Source organism: Orbicella franksi, chromosome 9 (assembly GCF_964199315.1).
Source record: "Orbicella franksi chromosome 9, jaOrbFran1.1, whole genome shotgun sequence".
In the NCBI taxonomy this organism is placed as follows: Eukaryota; Metazoa; Cnidaria; class Anthozoa; order Scleractinia; family Merulinidae; genus Orbicella; species Orbicella franksi.
This window is the reverse complement of record NC_138153.1, coordinates 5120112-5139800: the sequence shown is the minus strand read 5'-3', so window position 1 is coordinate 5139800 and position 19689 is coordinate 5120112. Positions and strand designations below refer to the sequence as shown.

Sequence of the window (19689 nt, the reverse complement as noted above, 5' to 3'; positions counted from 1 at the left end):
ATCACAAGAAGGGCTAGCAGGTAAAAGATGATTTAAATGAAGTTGACGGGCTCTAACGAGGATGCAGCTAGAGCTTTTTTGAAACAACAAGGAAAGAGAAGCGTCACTTGGATTGTACTCGACAGTTCAACTACAGCTGAGCTTGCTCGAAGCGGACACTTCCCATAAACTGGCAGCTTTGTCCACACACGGGAGTTTGGACTGTTCAGTAGAACTTCTGTAATAAGGACACCAAAGGCACCGAAGTGTTCGTAAGAGTGAGGTCCGAGGGGAAGCCTGCCACATAAAAAGGACGGGGGTGCTGGTCGGAAATTTTGAAAGAACCTCTAAGAGGTGGCCAACTGCCAAGATTCCGTTTTGGGGGCGTGGCTTGAAATTTTTTCCACCCCTAAGAGGTACCAATTCTAACGCAACACATTAACTATAGCTATAACACATTAACTATAACTGTAATTACTATAGTTGTCATTTATATACGTTCGTATTTTTAACGAGTTCTTAGCTCCTCGACGAAACGTGTTAAAATAAATGACTGATTGATTGATTGATCTGACTCTTGTTTTGGCTCAGTACTGTGGTGTCTTCGTCCTAATACACTAAACAACTCGGGTCATAACAACATGTTTTAATCGTTTGACATCTCGAGACCAAATGCTTGCTACAATATATCCCATAAAAATGAACATACGGGACACTGTAGCTTACGGCTCTTGTTGACGCTACGTGTAGAGATTTCGAACTCACGCTCTGTTGAAGAGGCTCGAGGAGCCCGTTGAGTATTGAAACATCGAGCGAGGTTCGACCAGAAAAATAAATAAAAATACCTGTGAAGAAGAGCTGAGCGATGAGAAAAATACAGGGCAGAATATAAAGACTTACAAATGTTTCCTGACTGTAGCGATGACGGTGAAGCTACGTAGAGTATAGATTCCGCAACAATATTAACTTGAAGCTAGAGAAAACGTTGAAAAGATTGGCGTGCTAAGAAACCGTAGCGTTTAAATAGTCCTAATTTGCATACATAAATGGCAAGCTAAAATAAAAATTCGCACGTGGAATCCTACAGACACTACAAGTACTCTAAAAGATACCGCGCAAGCTCTTGCTGTGGGAGTTTTGCGGCTGAACAACTACGAGGCACCAAATCCGCTTTTTAACCCCTAAAAGGTATGACGAGCACCCCGTCCGTTTTATACGGGAGAACTGCGGGGAGTGAGGTGTCAGGTGTCAGTATTAAAGACGTCACGGGCTCAAATATCGTCAAAACTAACCCCAAGCAAGAGAACAGTTCCAGATGACCAAGTTCTCTTATTCCAAGCATAAAACATACTCCTAAAACAGTAAAAACTATGCAAGGAGGTTTTAAGTTAAACTAAAATCTTGTACCTCAAAGCATGTCGTGCTTTGAGGTACATCTAAATTGTTCAATAGACGTTCAATGTCGCTATCGTTTACGACCGTGAAGTGATAAGAAAATTCTTTGCCAGTGTCATCGTCTTTCACCAGAGAAACTCAAAGAACAAGATAGAAATCGCGATGATAAATGGCGATGACGAATTTCAGTCTCTCGGGTTGAGATTTATAATCCGAAAACCCTATCGCAGAGTGTCCACGATATCGTCAGTCAACCCTCCTTAATACAGAACCCAAAGAGGCAGATCGGAGTGTTCGTATTATAGAGGTGGCCGTATTATGGAGGAAAAGATTATATGAATTCTGGTTCCGTTAGATAATATCGAGGGGATCGTATTATGGAGGTGTCCGTAAGGAGAGGTTTCAAAATTCTGTGGTTAAAATGTGAAAACGAAGATCTCTACTATGTTATTTAACCGTGAGCGATGATGAAATAAAATGTCTCACTCCGAAAACTGCGAACTTCTCGACCAAATTAAGAAGAAACAGTCGAACCTCCACTAACAGCAACCTCTCTGTAACATCCACTATTTTTGGTCCCGGCGGGCAGTCCATACATTCACTCTTATTTTTTACCTCTCTACAACGGCCACCTCTCCACGACGGCAACGGCCACTAAAACTCGTCCCAACTGTCAAAATAACCTCTCGGTAACGGCCAGTTAATCAACAACTGACGAACGGAGTATATAAAAACCCCATACAGTTTTATTGTAAAAGGTCACCAAACTTGATCCGTACAGTGAGCGGTTAATCTCCGTTTCTGTTAAGGTTATTTTTTATTGATACATTTTGATTTATAAAGTATATATAAAGACGCATTTTTGGACAAGAAATGGGTGTCATATTACACCCCCTACCTCCGCGTAACGGCCACCTCTTTACAACGGCCTCTTTCCTCTGTCCTTGGCCGTTGTAGAGAGGTTCGACTGTAGCTTTAGAAAGTAGAGTAGGTGCAGGCATATATATCCAAGTGAATACACTTAGTTTTATAAATGAAGTTATTGTGTTGTATTGTAGTTTTGTCCATAGAGTAATAAGCGGTAACTGCCATTTAGTCAAACGTTTTGTATATCCAAATTCCAAAAATAGAGTCAAGTCAGGCAACTAGGGCCCGGTTCATACATCGCATTTCTGCCGTGTCGAATTCAATTCAGTGAATTAAATCGAAGCGGTTGCTGCATTTCTGCCGCACGTTCGACTGGTCTTGTCGCGTTATCCAACAGAAATGCGACACCGATTCAAACGTGGAATTTATCTAACACATACATAATGTTGAGCATGCGTAAATTTGGTCCCGCCAAAGAAAAAGAAGAAGATAGATAGATAGAAACTTTATTAAGAAACTTGGCCATTCTCGTCCCAATGTAATGTGAATATGTTGCAACACATACTGCTGCAATGTCAGCCTTCTCCTTCTCCGTCGATCCATTGGTGGACAATTTTTCGCAAAATTAACGACCTTCGTCGCTCAGTATCTTCCTTTCGTCCGCCATATTAAATACTCTACGTTTGAAACATTTTCCCCTGACCGACATACCCGACAGTATTTATTCTGAATTAACTACGTCACAAGTACGACGTATGAACCGGGCCTCGGTCATTTGTTATCCTCCCAAAACAGAATGCTAGTCCATCGCAGATTACTACCTAACTAGCAAAAACTTTATGCCACTAAAACTACTAAAATAATACACAGATTTAGGCCAGCCTAAAAGCGTAGCTCCTGGGCCGGGTTGTTCAGAGCCAAATTAAGCTAACCCAAAAACAGGTAGAATTTTGGTTGGAGTTTTGTAACTTTGCGTTGAGGTTTTCGGTATATTGTTTGGCCTTCTGTTGTGAGTTTTATTAAATCCATTTGAAATCACTGGTTATCCTTGCAATCTGATTGGCTCTCAATGGTGCGATTTATTCACGAATCGCATATTTTTTGCTCTAAATCGCATCTTTTTCTCAGCCATTGAGAATGGGACAGTAAAACAAAACAACAAATCAGATTTCAATATTAGTTTAAAGTAAACAATAAAATTTCAGGAAAATGAAAGGCAAAAAGCCATTGTGTGGAGAATTTAGCAACTAGTATTGCCAAAACGTTGTTGTTATTAATATATTGTTTTTTTTTCCAAAAAACTTGGCGAATGTAATTAATTACAGTTTCTAAATGACGATTATCAGTTCCTTCAGGCTGAACACCTACTTTAATGGAAGTTTCCAACTTTCAGTGTCCATTTTGACGAATATTTTGGCGATTTTTCTTCAACATCTGCTCAAAATCCGTATGATACCGAGTCCAGTAAAACATAAACAAACGAAAACCACACAACAACAAATTCAGGGCCATCTCAAGAAGGTAGATGTTTCCAGGTTTCTGGTAGTTTCAAACGAAGCAACAAAAGAGCTCAACTCTGTCGCTGTGAATAAACATAGTCAAAATACACCCCGCTCCACAAAACAGTGAATGAATGAACGTCTTACGAAGCTGGTGTTAGTCCCGCCATCTTGGAAATATCTTGAAACAAATGGCGCCGCAAGAACTTGACAAGGTCCTGAGTATTGAGTCCTTCGCCGAGGTCACAAAAAGAAACGGAGGTGATAACGAGCTGGACTCCCTTAAAATCATGCCATTAAACGGTATGAAAGAAGAAAAACGTACCATCCACTGGGCATCGTGCACTCGAGGGAGTTTCACAACTCAAAAGAAATCCATCGCAGAATTACGCAGGATGCACCTTCAAATTCCTTCTCCAAAGACAATGAAAAGTCTCAGCCTCAACCACAGAAGAAAGAAAGACCTTCCATCATTGATTCAGGCGACGAGAATTGAACTTTTATACCTGAAGCAGACTACTTTCGTCCTGACTTCAAAACCGCTTGTTTCTTTGTCATGCTCGGATGAGTTTTCGTCACATGACATCGTTTTGCATACTAAATGAGACGTAAAGGCGTTTCCGGTTCCGCTTTTTTTTTTAAAAAACCGGCTACTGGAACAATACACCAAAAGTCTAAAAATTAAGTCGATAAAATTGTGCGATTTCAAAATAAATCTAATAAAGTGGCAATTGAACTTCATGTCGTGCAATTTTGGTCTGAAATCATACTTGTGATTTCAAATCGAACTCGCGCTGCGCGCTCGTTCGATTTTGAAATCACGCGTGTGTGAGGGCAAAAGATTGACGATTACCGCCGGTTCACTCAGGAAAACCTACCAACACGACAATTTCACCCGCGCTGTTCCCGCCGTTACCGTGACCGTGGTCAGAGATAGGAAAATCCCGACCGCTCTAAGAACCAATCAGATTGCAGGATTCGTTACCGTGCTCTCTTGGGAAAAAATAAAAGATAATATGTGGCCCCAGAACACTGCGTGCTTGGAACATATTGTATCCCTGTCGACTAAATATGAGTGCCCTTATCATGAAACGTACATCAAATTGCTCCTTAACATTTATGCAATACATCCATTGTTGTATTTCTTGCTCAACTTTCTTTCTATTTTTCAAATATAAACGTTTCTTAAAGCAGATAATTTCAGGAATTATGGGGTTTATTGAAGACCCTCCTGCTCCTAAACGAATATGGAGACCCCCCTTTTTTATTTCAAATTTTAAGTTCTCTTGATATAAGCAGCCTGCAGGCAAAGTTTACAGGAAAATCTATTGTTAGTTCTATTTCGATGGAATTACCTTAAATAGTTACACGCCTTTAACAAAATACAAAAGTACTATGCTATTAGGTATTGAAATACAAATTGCAAAGTAAATGTACGTAACCTGACTGTAAGAGAGTAAGACTGTCCCTTGACATTTCCTAGTTCAGGTACACTGGACCCATAAAGTTATCAACTGGATCAGGAATAGTGATGTGATTTTTTTTGTAAAACAATTTCTTTGCCTCTGACAAAATGTCCAAGATATCACGCGGCTTTGAACCTTGTGACTTAATGACACTTAATAGAGTAGAAATGTATCCTTTCCTGTACGGAACAAACAAACATAAGTTTTCTCCGAAACGCAATTTCACAGAAAATGATTTTTCATCAATAGGCTCATCAGCCTTAAGTGCTGTAGTTGTCTGGTGGCCTTGAATAATAAAAATCTTTCGCGGCTCTGGCCCGGAGGGTCTCAAAAATCTGAAGTTGGTCAAAAGTTTAGTAACACTCAAGGAGCGCCCATCGAACCCTAATATTTCCCAATCCCTGTTGACACTGGATTGTATGAAACAAACAAAGCGATTGTAATCGGAATAATCTCTGTCAACTACAGAATCTATTACCCATTTTACGTCATCATTTGATTTGCATACTTTTTCATCTACATCAAACCTGAGGTCTTTGAAAACACTTTCAAATTCCACTTTTTCTCCTTCAAGAGCTTCAAGTTTGAGAGCATGCGTGAGCCCGTCATGGTCGGACGTGGTTTCTGAGCGCAGCTTAAGTTTCCTTCTTTTATAATATTTCCTTGGTATTTTCAACCTTAATCACATCTTGGAGTGATGCTATGTAGTGCGAATTTCAATGAAGAAGACTAGTGGGAAACATAAAAGAGGAGAAAGAGGTTCATTGGAAGAAGAAGACAACGTTTCGAAACGATGCAGTATGGCGGATAGTGTCGGCGAAGTACCAACTGTTGCAGCCACTCAGCCTGAACCAAACCTAATTGACATCAAGGAGATGCTAGTTGACATACAAACTACAGTTGCAACGATACTCAGGGAAAATCAAGAATTGAAGCAAGAAATTCTAGAGCTGAAATCCGCCCTAAATACCAATCAAAGGGAAACGGAGAAGCTTAAAACGAAACTTACCAAAGCCGAGAAAGCAAATGACAGTTTGGGGATCGAGCTTAACCACACAAGAATGAAACTAAAAGATCAGATTGAAGAAACGAATAACTTAGACGAAAAATATGACGACCTGGAGCAATATTCTCGTAAGAACTCGTTGGAAATTTTGGGCGTACCTGAAGGCGCGTACACATCAACCGACGAAGTTGTTATCCGTATTGGAGAAGCCATAAACGTCGATATCAAACCGGAAGATATAGAAATATCACACAAACTCAAAAGAAAAACCACTAAACCCGCAATTGTCAAATTCGTGAGCCACAAAGTAAAATCACTTATCTACAAAGCGAGAACCAAGCTTAAAAACGTGAAAACCTCGGACGTATTTCCAAGCTATGCTTTCGCGTCTCGAGAAGACCAGCGTATATTCATCAACAAGAATCTTTTCTGGAAAGCAAACAAGATGAAGGAAGATAACATGATTACCAGCACTTGGACAATGGATGGAAAAATATTCGTAAAGACATCGCCAAGCGGAGCACTGGTAAGGATTTATCGTGTAGAGGACTTAGATGATCTTTAAACTGTATTCAAAGGACTGCTGAATAAAAGAAGGGACTACGGACTGGATTGCTGAGCGAAGGAACTCCTAAAATAGGTCTGTTTTTTTAAATTCATTATTCGTAATTTTTTTGTTTTGTTTTGTTTTGTTTTGTTTTGTTTTGGTGCTTACAATTGTAAATACGAGGGGGGATGCGAACCGAATTTTTTATTCCAAAAATCTATCCTTAAATGCATAAATTACACCTACACAAATGTTCGGTAATTTCATTGAATGTGAGAGGTCTCAGAGATACGGTTAAGGTCATTCCTCACATTTGCATTGCGCATCCTTATTGCGCATAATTTATGGCGTCATTAGCGCGCGTTCGTGCACGCGCATATTGAAAACATGACGGATTTGCCTTGATATTGAGCTCTGTCAGTTGAAAAATGGCTCTAGCTCACCAACGAGCACGGGCATCCCAATTTTTTTTCCAGTCATTGTAATCAACTAATCATAAGCTTTGCGTGAGAAAAGACTGATCTAATTTCTATTGCTGAGAATTGAATAAATAAGAAAAATAGTAGATACACTGTGGTCTTTTCTATTTTGCAGTCGGTAACCACGTCAAGAAATTTGGTTCAAATTTTTAATCAAGGATTTAGCTTTCTGTCTGAATCAAACTTAAAATGTTTATTTGTGTCCGACACAATGTATTGACTGTAGTTTAATGCGTGTTCTTATGAGCCTGGGCTCACAAAGATCTTACAATTACTGGGAATGCGTTTTTGTAATAAGCATTAAATAATGCCAAAATGGGGCATCTTCAATGCCTTACTGCTCCTTAATGAGCATGGGAACCCTCCTTTTTTATTTCAAAATTGAAGTTATCATATGACAACTATTCAGTGGACAAAGTTTGAACAAAAATCTATTGTCACTTTTATTTCAGAGGAATTACCTTAAGAGAAGGAGCATTTTCACGTATTTGAAAGATCAGGAGGCCAATTTTTATTTTCTACAGAAACGTTTTCCAAAGTAAGCGACGAAGCCGTTTGGAGAAATGAATGAGGAGGTGGAATTTACTTTTCTCACGGGACTTCTCACAGCAAAGGTGTTTGTATCTTGATTAATCGAGCGGTAAAAGAAAAAGTGACCTTCACATCCAGTGACGCGGACGGTAGAATAATCTTAATCAACCTCACTTACAATGGTCTAAAATTGTCATTTTGTAATATATACGCGCCCAACGACCACACACAACAAGTAAGTTTCATTCAAGAACTAAATTGTCTCTTAATTGACAAATCGGAAATTACAGCTCTTATAGTAGGAGGTGATTGGAATTGTACGTTATCTAAAAAAGACAAAAAAGGTGGTTCTCCTTGGAGGCCAACAACATATAGGAATTTGGTAAATATCACCATGGATACCCTTGACCTTGTCGACATAAAAAGAACTCGTTATCCGAATGTCAACAAGTTCTCCTACAGGTCTAAAACGTTAGGCGTGAAATCAAGGATAGACTTCTTTTTAATATCCAAGGACTTGACAAAATTTGTTAAAAAAGTGGACATCCAAACCTCAATAGCACCAGATCACAACACGATATTATTATCATTGTCGTGGCCGAACGAGAATCCTCGAGGACCGGATTTTTGAAAATTCAATAATTCTCTATTAGAGGACAAGGAATACACAACCAAAATTCTAGAATTATATCCTCAGCTTCGTGAAAAATATAATTATGTAAATGACCAACAGCTGCTTTGGGAACTGATTAAAATGGAAATAAGAAGCACAACCATTTCGTTCTCTAAAGGAAAAGCACAGGCGATTCGTAAGCATGAAGTGGAGATCAAACAACAACTTGATGAGCTGGATAAAATAATCTGCAATAGCCAGAACCTTGATAACATTGACGGAATTCTTAAACAATATGATGACCTCAAAAAGGAACTCCAACATCAATATAATAATAAAGGCAAAGCTGCAATCTTCAGATCTAAATGCCGCTGGGTAGAAGAGGACGAAAAAGCCACAAAATACTTTTTTTAATTTAGAAAAAAGGAAGTATAATAGAAAAACTATCAACGAAATTAAATTGGAAAATGATGAAACAACTACTGATGAAACACAAATTCTATCAATGATCCAAATATATTATAGTAATTTCTACAATTCTCAAACAACAGATGCACAGGATAGCTTTGAAACATTTACCGAAAGCATGGAAATTCATAAATTAGACGATGCAGAAAGAGATGTTTTAGACGGTCCTTTGACTTACGGAGAATGTAAAATGACCAGGCGAGGATGGTTTTACCGTAGAATTTTATGAGCATTTCTTTGATCTTGTAGGAGCAGATCTATTAGCAAGCCTGAATTGGGCCAATGCTCTCAAAACTCGTACATCCGGACCAAACGGGCTTCATAAAAGGAAGATATATTGGACAAAATGTAAGATTAATAAGTGATATTATGGAGCAAACTCAGGTGAACAACACTCCAGGTATATTAATATCAGTTGATTTTAAAAAAGCTTTTGACTCACTGGAATGGTCTTGTATTCGAAAGTGCTCTCAAAAAATTCAATTTCGGTTATAGCTTAAGAAAATTGATCGAGATCTTCTACATGGACATAGAAAGCGCAGCTTTGAACAACGGTTTTGCAACGGACTGGTTTAAACCCTTTAGAGCAGTTAGACAAGGATGCCCTCTCTCGCCATATCTGTTTATCCTGACAGCAGAAATACTATCAAACAAAATAAGACAAAACTCAATCATAAAAGGAATCAGAAGTTTTGGGTCAGAGATCAAACTAAGCCAATTTGCAGACGATACCAACTTATTCTGTGCCAATGTGGCTTCTGCTGAACAAGCCCTGAAAACTATATGCGCTTTTGGGAATTTCTCTGGATTAGTGCTCAACGTAGAGAAAACAAAAGCATTCTGGTTAGGGAAATGGTTGAATAATAGAACCAAACCGCTAGGGATGAAATGGATGAATACTCCCACAAAATTACTAGGAATCTATGTTTCCTATGACGAAAAACTGGGTAATAACCAGATGAACTTTAATTTGAAAGTACAAAAACTGCAGACAAATTTAGACATTTGGAAATCGAGAGGATTAACACTCTATGGAAAAGTACTGATAATTAAATCTTTGGGGTTGTCTAACTTAATATACTCAATTTCAAATGTTAACGTCCCTAAGGAAATAGTGCCAATGGTAAAAGATAAAATGCTTCGTTTCCTTTGGAAAAATAAGAAGGACAAAATAAAACGGACAAGTATGTACCAAAACCTTTCCACGGGAGGCTTACGGATGGTTGACATCGAACTTACGAAAAAATCGCTCAGACTTGCATGGATCAAAAGACTTCTCTTTAGAGATAACTGCAACTGGAAAGTAGTACCGGACTACTTTTTTAACAAACACGGAGGTCTCAATTTCCTGCTTCGATGTAACTACGATGTCAGATATTTAAGGCACATTCCAACATTCTAGAGAGACATACTTATTGCATTTGATGAAATCAAGACTCTGTACAATTATGATCAAGGAACCGAAACCATTCTCTTTAATAACAAAGAAATCTTCGTTGATGGGAAACCGTTATTTATAAGGGAATGGTTTATCAAGGGTATCCACACGATCCAACAGCTTTTTAATGAAAACGGTCAATACCTAACTTTTCAAGAATTTCAAGCTAAGTATCATTGTAACACAAACTTTCTCCAGTTCTATCAAATCTTGAGTGCAATTCCTGTGAGCTTGAAGAACAGAGCGCGAGTCCTAGGGCAAAATTCGATCTTTAATTATAGAGAAAACTGGAAATCTTTTTTACTGAACGAAACTAATCAAATCAATTTTGAAACGTATAGGGCAAGAGACTATTACCGCCTACTTCTCGTTAAGAAACACCAATCAACTCATACTGGCCCGGAAAGATGGAAAAGAGATATTTCAATAGACACAGAGAATTGGACAGATGTTTTTAAAATGGCTTCAAAAACATGCAAAGAAAATAAGTTGAAAGAATTCCAATTCAAACTTATTCATAGGATTGTCATTACAAAGAAAGAACTCTTCAGATATGGGATAAATACAGACAGTGACTGCATCTACTGTGGTGAGCCAGACTCCATAAATCACACCTTTATCGACTGCGAATTTACAAAAATCTTCACATGCAAAGTCATTAATTGGTTTAACACTCAGAATGGTTCAAACTTTAAACCAGATACAAAAGAAACGCTTTTCGCCACCTTTAAACACCCAACATACACGGAGCTAGTGAGAAAATTCAATTACACCCTCCTTTTCATGAAATTCTATGTGTATGTAAGTAAACTAAACAACAGTTCACTTGTATTACCCGAATTTATTGCTAGAATCAACTATAAATACAAAGTTGAAAATTTGTAAATTAACACCGAAAAAGTACTCGTAACGTGACGACGCTCCTCACAAACTTTATAGACTAAGTTACTTTTAATTGTATTAAATCAAGATTAGAAATCGTTCCTCCTCCCCCTTCCCCGCACTATTAGTTGTTTGTTTGCTTTTTTGTTTATTTTGTAATTTTAAGTTTTCCTTTCCTTTTATTGTTTTTCTTTCTCTTTTTTTTTATTTCTTGCTTTTTATCCTGTTTGATTTTATTGTAGCTAATGTGTGTTGTCAGAATTAATTAATTACTTTATGTTATTCGTTTTCCTAATGTAAGTAAGTAACACCTGATGTAAATAAGTAACGTACATTGTAGTATCGGAGTAGCCATACCAGAGTACTTTGTTATTGTAATTTGTAATTTGTGATACGTGTTATTTGTTAAGACGTGTTTCTTTAAATAAAATAAAATAAAACAAAATACAAACAAAAAACAAAAGAAACAAAAAAAGAAGAGCTTCAAGTTTCTGTCCATAAACGACAAATCCTTCCATTCCTTTGAGAGGTAGACCTATAAACAAATAGATAAAATAATAAATATGTAAATAAATAAGTATTCAATACAAATTGGTAGCATAAATATTTAAGTAGAAATCAGGCAGTTTAATTAAAATAACGAATCTAGTATTTTGTATAAACTGGCCCAATTACTCAGATCTCCTTTTCAGTGCAGAGTGCACTATTGGGATGGTTATGGAGGTTGCCTGCCGCTAAGGAACTAAGGCACTATGGTGCTATGGCGCTAAGGTGTAAACTTTAATGTTTGTTTAATTAATTAATTTCAATTAATTAATTAGTCTAGAGGCAAGGAAGTAGTGGGAGTAGGGTGGGAAAGGTACATGTGTACTCTACGTAAAACACATTCCATCGCCGTCGCTTAGCTTTGAACATCGCAAAGCTATATATTTGTTTCAGGTAACCCCTTGCTCTCCTTGTGGTACCATTCTCCTTAGAACAAAACTAATTTGCCCTAAACGCATGCGTAGATTAGTTAGGGTTCGTGGCTTCTATATTAGGTGAAGGATACATTGCATACGGAATCACGCACAAATGTTGAGTGGTTTTCCTTATGGTAGAGCTCAACATGTAAGACGCATGCGTTCTAGCATCGTTAGTGTTATACACTATCTTTACACGCAGTATTTTATATATCGTGTCATGTGACCAAGAACGGCAGTTATTTTTCAGGTAGCGCCAATTGTCCCTTTTTATTGCAAAAGTGAAACTTTACTGTGGCTGCGTAGCTTTTAGAATTACAAACAGGTCGGTTCAACAAATATCATCTGCTGTTTTCAATCTACAATAGTGTGCTTGTCAGGGTTCAAATATATTGCTTCTCCTTAGCGACTTGTTTATTTCTTGCCTTAATTGTGTCTGTAAGAGAGACCAAAAAGTTCTCAAGTTAGTGGCTTTAATACTCCGCAAATTGTAAATTTGTAACAAAAGAAACCAGGAAAATGCTCAAATATTGCTGCAGACGCCGTGGCACCTAATGAAAGTTCAAATTGATTTAATCAGTCTTTGAGGAGACTCATTCATATCGGCCAAGTAGCGCTGTTTATCTTCAATACTTTTCGTTGAAAAGCTTCTCAGCCATCAATATCGTTGTGGGTTAATTTTGAATTGTTTTATTGTTAACAACAAAGGTGGCAACAGAAAAAGAAAGTGGTATTTCGTGACTATCTGATAATTAAATTAGTTCTTGTTCATCGGTAAAAATTTGCATTTTTAGTAAAACATCGTCTCTGTTCCGTTTCTTCATCACTACATCAGATATTTAACTTTCTTTCATTTATCTCCAAAAAACAAGCACATCTTCCGTATGTTTTGGAGAAAACAGGGGTTTCATATTACATGGCTTTGCGAGGAAAACAAAAGTATCAAGTTACAAAGTTGGCGTGAAGAGCTAAATTGTCACGTTTGCTGCTTCAGCGTATTGTTGAATTTAAAATGAACGAAAATCAACTTAAAGCACCAGTAGTAATTAATTTGTGCGTAATGTTTGGACCTTGAATGAAAATACAACCTTGAAACATACACACTGCAAAGGGGAAAAGCCGTAGCAGACTACCAAGGTAGACACAAACCGGAAGTGAACCGAGCAGGGGTGAGTACATATGGGACTACTGTATCAGAGCTATCAATTGCGCTCTGCACTATCTGAGATTGCCTCACTAGTTAGTGCAGAGTGCACTATTGGGATGGTTATGGGAGCTGCCTGCCGCTAAGGAACTAAGTCGCTAAGTCGCTATGGCGCTATGGCGCTATGGCTCTATGGCCCTATGGCGCTATGGTGTAAACTTTAATGTTTGTTTAATTAATTAATTTCAATTGATTAATTAGTCTAGAGGCAAGGAATTATTGGGGGTAGGGTGGGAAAGGTACATGTGTACTCTACGTAAAACACATTCCATCGCCGTCACTTAGCTTTGAACATCGCAAAGCTATATATTTGTTTCAGGTAACCCCTTGCCCTCCTTGTGGTACCATTCTCCTTAGAACAAAACTAATTTGTCCTAAACGCATGCGTAGATTAGTTAGCGTTCGTGGCTTCTATATTAGGTGAAGGATACATTCCATACGGAATCACGCACAAATGTTGAGTGGTTTTCCTTAACTTAGAGCTCAACATGTAAGACGCATGCGTTCTAGCATCGTTAGTGTTATACACTATCTTTCCACGCGGTATTTTATATATCATGTCATGTGACCAAGAACGGCAGTTATTTTTCAGGTAGCACCAATTGTCCCTTTTTATTGCAAAAGTGAAACGTTACTGTGGCTGCGTAGCTTTTAGAATTACACACAGGTCGGTTCAACAAATATCATCTGCTGTTTTCAATCTACAATAGTGTGCTTGTCAGGGTTCAAATGTATTGTTTCTCCTTAGCGGCTTGTTTATTTCTTGCCTTAATTGTGTCTGTAAGAGAGACCAAAAAGTTCCCAAGTTAGTGGCTTTAATACTCCGCAAATTGTCAATTTGTAACAAAAGAAACCAGGAAAATGCTCAAATATTGCTGCAGACGCCGTGGCACCTAATGAAAGCACAAATTAATTTAATCAGTCTTTGAGGAGACTCATTCATATCGGCCAAGTAGCGCTGTTTATCTTCAATACTTTTCGTTGAAATGCTTCTCAGCCATCAATATCGTTGTGAGTTAATTTTGAATTGTTTTATTGTTAACAACAAAGGTGGCAACAGAAAAAGAAAGTGGTATTTCGTGACTATCTGATAATTAAATTAGTTCTTGTTCATCCGTAAAAATTTGCATTTTCAGTAAAACAACATCGTTTCTGTTCCGTTTCTTCATCACTACATAAGATATTTAACTTTCTTTCATTTATCTCCAAAAAACAAGCACATCTTCCGTATGTTTTGGAGAAAACAAGGGTTTCATATTACATGCCTTTGCGAGGAAAACAAAAGTATCAAGTTACAAAGTTGGCGTGAAGAGCTAAATTGTCACGTTTGCTGCTTCAGCGTATTATTGAATTTAAAATGAACGAAAATCAACGTAAAACACCAGTAGTAATTTGTGCGTAATTTTTGGACCTTGAATGAAAATACAACCTTGAAACATACACACTGCTAAGGGGAAAAGCCGTAGCAGACTACCAAGGTAGACACAAACCGGAAGTGAACCAAGCAGGGGTGAGTACTTATGGGACTACTGTACCAGAGCTATCAATTGCGCTCTGCACTATCTGAGATTGTCTCGCTAGTTAGTGCAGAGTGTACTATTGGGATGGTTATGGGGGTTGCCTGCCGCTAAGGAACTAAGGCACTATGGCACGATGGCGCTATGGCGCTATGGCACTATGGCCCTATGGCGCTAAGGTGTAAACTTTAATGTTTGTTTAATTAATTAATTTCAATTAATTAATTAGTCTAGAGGCAAGGAAGTAGTGGGAGTAGGGTGGGAAAGGTACATGTGTACTCTACGTAAAACACATTCCATCGCCGTCGCTTAACTTTGAACATCGCAAAGCTATATGTTTGTTTCAGGTACCCCCTTGCTCTCCTTATGGTACCATTCTCTTTAGAACAAAAGTAATTTGCTCTAAACGCATGCGTAGATTAGTTAGCGTTCGTGGCTTCTATATTAGGTGGAGGATACATTGCATACGGAATCACGCACAAATGTTGAGTGGTTTTCCTTATGGTAGAACTCAACAAGTAAGACGCATGCGTTCTAGCATCGTTAGTGTTATACACTATCTTTCCACGCGGTATTATAAATGTCATGTTATGTGACCAAGAACGGCAGTTATTTTTCAGGTAGCACCAATTGTCCCTTTTTATTGCAAAAGTGGCTGTGGCTGCGTAGCTTTTAGAATTACACACAGGTCGGTTCAACAAATATCATCTGCTGTTTTCAATCTACAATAGTGTGCTTGTCAGGGTTCAAATGTATTGCTTCTCTTTAGCGGCTTGTTTATTTCCCGCCTTAATTGTGTCTGTAAGAGAGACCAAAAAGTTCCCAAGTTAGTGGCTTTAATACTCCGCAAACTGTCAATTTGTAACAAAAGAAACCAGGAAAATGCTCAAATATTGCTGCAGACGCCGTGGCACCTAATGAAAGCGCAAATTAATTTAATCAGTCTTTGAGGAGACTCATTCATATCGGCCAAGTAGCGCTGTTTATCTTCAATACTTTTCGTTGAAACGCTTCTCAGCCATCAATATCGTTGTGAGTTAATTTTGAATTGTTTTATTGTTAGCAAAAAAGGTGGCAACAGAAAAAGAAAGTGGTATTTTGCGACTATCTGAATTAAATTAGTTCTTGTTCATCGGTAAAAAAATTTGCATTTTTAGTAAAACAACATCGTTTCTGTTCCATTTCGTCATCACTACATCAGATATTTAACTTTCTTTCATTTATCTCCAAAAAACAAGCACATCTTCCGTATGTTTTGGAGAAAATAAGGGTTTCATATTACATGGCTTTGCGAGGAAAACAAAAGTATCAAGTTACAAAGTTGGCGTGAAGAGCTAAATTGTCACGTTTGCTACTTCAACGTATTATTAAATTTAAAATGAACGAAAATCAACGTAAAACACCAGTAGTAAATTAATTTTTAGGTAATTTTTGGACCTTGAATGAAAATACAACCTTGAAACATACACACTGCAAAGAGGAAAAGCCCTAGCAGACTACTAAGGTAGACACAAACCGGAAGTGAACCGAGCAGGGGTGAGTACTTATGGGACTACTGTACCAGAGCTATCAATTGCGCTCTGCACTATCTGAGATTGTCTCACTAGTTGTATTTGCCCCCGCAGGGTCTTGGCCCAGAGGCCAAAACCCGAGGAGGCACCCTGGGATTCCCCGCGTGTATACATACGGCAAATTAAGGAAACTGTTTCTTCTGCGACCACCGAAGAAAACGTGGACGTCGTGGAAAGGAGTCTGACTCCATTTCGTGTTACCGTGGAAGAATTAACGAGATGCGTCGCTGCACTGTTGGACGACCTAAAGGGTGAAGGTGACCAGCTAAACGCAGCTAACGATTGGTATGGCGAAAAGAGTACGCAAATAAGTGATTTTATTAAAAAAGCCGTTCGCTGGATTTCGTCTGCGAAAGAGGTCATCGAGCAGAATTTGGAGGTTAGATCTCAAGCCAGTTCAAGACTTACGAAGGCATCGCATCGCTCACACGCATCATCGAGATCCTTAATCACCTCGAGCAGAGCGAAAGCCCGGAGGGGGTTGCTCCCTTATATGCGCTATATAGGTATGTACGGCCCCAAAGGGTATGGTTTTTCAGCCGTTTTGGTCATAAATAGGGTATAGAGTTTAGCTGATTTTGGTCATAAATAGGGTATGGTTTTTGCACTCCAGCCTTCATATGGGTAACTTTCAAAGAAGAAGCCACTTTTTCATCATTATCGAAAAGAAAAACATGAAAAGCCCTTCACAAATTATGTTTATGGTAACTTAACATTGGTCTCAACTAGGGAACCAATCATAACGGAGGTCTGAAACAGGGTTTTGATTTAAGGGTCAGCTCATAAATAGGGTTTCGAATTTTTGGTCAGGTCATAAATAGGGTAGGGAATATCACAGATTTTGGTCATAAATAGGGTAAGGGTTTTGGGAAGCGGACCGCACACCCCCACTCAATTTTTCTGGAAGTAACCCCCCCCCCCCCCCCGTCGGGAGCGAAAGACAAGGCAAAAGCGGCGGAATTAATGGCAAAAGTGGCTGTGCTGGAGCACAGGCAAGAACTGGAGAAAAAGGCCGAGAGGTTACGTTTAGAAGAACAATTAGCAGTTGCTCAAGTTCGTGAACGTGTGTTCGCAGAAATCGAGAATGGCGTCAAGGAAGATTTAAGCCACCAGCCGGAAATGCCTTCGGAAGCCTTTCGTGTACCAGGATTTTCCCTCTCTGGGCCGTCTTTTCCGCCTGTGTCCAGTATTTATACCGTTCCAAGCGCAACGTCGAACACTGTGACGAACGTGAACTTCACTGCAGGTTTCCATGATGATGCTCCTGTGACACAAACATCTCCTAAGCCGACGCGACATCCTGCGAAGTTAACCCCTCTCCCACCCGAGTTTCACGTCGCCGACATGCAGCCAAATACACAGTTTTGTGACGTTCTTCAGAAACAAAACAGACTACCTGAATTGTTGGTGGAACAACAACAACAGAGTTTACTTCCGTCGCTCCCGCTGACTAAATTTACTGGCGATCCTTTGGAATATTTCATATTTACTAGAAGTTTTGAATCGCAAGTGGAAGCTAGAGTCACCGCAGATGATGTTCGTTTGCAATACTTGCAACGAAAACCGAAGGAGCTCATCAAAGGATGTCTTCACTTAGACACAGCGGCTACATAGAAGCTAAGAAGCTTCTAAAGGAGAAGTACGGGGATCCTTACGAGATATCGAATACGTACATCCAAAAGATCAACGAGTGGCCTTACATACGGCCAGGAGATGAACTGGCATTAGACCGATTTTCCATCTTCCTCGGTCAGTGCCGGAGTGCGATGTCGACCCTAACATTTCTATCCATCCTCAACCCTCCATTCAACTTACAAAGTATAGTGTCAAAGCTTCCTTTTCCGCTCCAAGACCGATGGCGGCGAGAAGCCAATAAAAAGAGACTTGCTAGAGGAACGATCCCCACGTTTGATGATTTCGTAAACTTCGTAAACACCGAAGCAGGGATTGCAACCGATCCGGTCTTTTCGCGAGATGCCCTCCGTCGGTTGGATGGCTCATCGGATCGACCTGATCGTTCCAACAAAGGCAAAAGGTTCTGGGAAGCCTAAAACTTATTGCGACCGTACTCGCGCCCCGCATCACGTCTCCAATCACGCAACGGATGTAACCGCTGACCAAAAGATTGGTTCACGTAACCCTGCCATCATCTGTAAACTTTTCAACAAAGGGCACGACTTGGACGACTGCCAAGCCTTCTTGAAGAGATCTTTACCAGATAGGAAAGAGTTCCTTAAAGAGAAAGATCCGTGTTTCGCATGTTATGATCCCGGACACAGATCTAATGGGTGCGCCAAGAGGAGAACCTGTAAGAAGTGTTCACGTCGTACCCGGGGGGTGGGGTACTTCCAGAAAAGTTGGGTGGGGGTGTACGGCCCACTTCCCAAAACCCTTACCCTATTTGTGACCAAACTCTGCGTTTTTTGTTACCCTATTTATGACCAGACCAAAAATTCGATAGCCTATTTATGAAAGCTGCGGCTGACACAGTTGGCCTAAACATAAGTTACGAAGGGCTTTTGTTGACGGTCTTATTGATAATGATGAAAAAGTAGCTTCTTCTAAGAAACATCCCAATTCAAGACCAGAGTGCAAAAACCATACTCTATTTATAACCAAAATGGCCAAAATCGATACCCTATTTATGACCAACACGGCTGAAAAACCCTACCCTTTGGGGCCGCACGTACCTATATAGCCCATATAAGGGAGTACCCCTCTGGGACGTCGTAATCCCACGGGACTTCATGATGACAACTTCCCCATCACTCAAGTAGCCTCCAAGCAGCAGATTCCCACGCCTCCGCAGCGTAAGGATCATGTTGTGAATGCTCATAATGAAATGGACGAAGCAGCCTGCAATGCCACTGGCACTGAGAAATCTGTTTCCGCTGTATCCATCGTTCCTGTCAGGTTGAGATCTGCAGAAAGTGAAGTCCTCACTTACGCCATGCTTGATGCTTGCAGTGCCGGTTCCTTTGTTCTAGAAGATATTGTATCCAGCTTGGGTGTAAAGGGCACTGATGCAAGGCTGATGGTGAAGATCGTCAACGGCACCAAGTTACACGACGCCAAGGTTCTGAATGGATTAGTCGTTTCAGATTTAAAGGGTGACAATACCGTGCAGTTACCGACGATCTTCACCAAAAAGGACCTTTCTACTGCAAAAACGTCCCTAGCCTGAACTTGCTCATCGATGGAAACATCTTAAAGGCATAGAAGCAGATCTGCCACCACAGTTACCTAATGCCAATATCGGACTTCT

The 19689-nt window shown here is 39.4% G+C and overlaps 1 pseudogene; it reads left to right on the top strand.

The window, feature by feature from the left end:
• The first annotated feature begins 18007 nt into the window (after positions 1 to 18007).
• On the top strand, positions 18008 to 19465 carry LOC145497476 (uncharacterized; annotated as a pseudogene).
• The last annotated feature ends 224 nt before the right edge of the window (positions 19466 to 19689 follow it).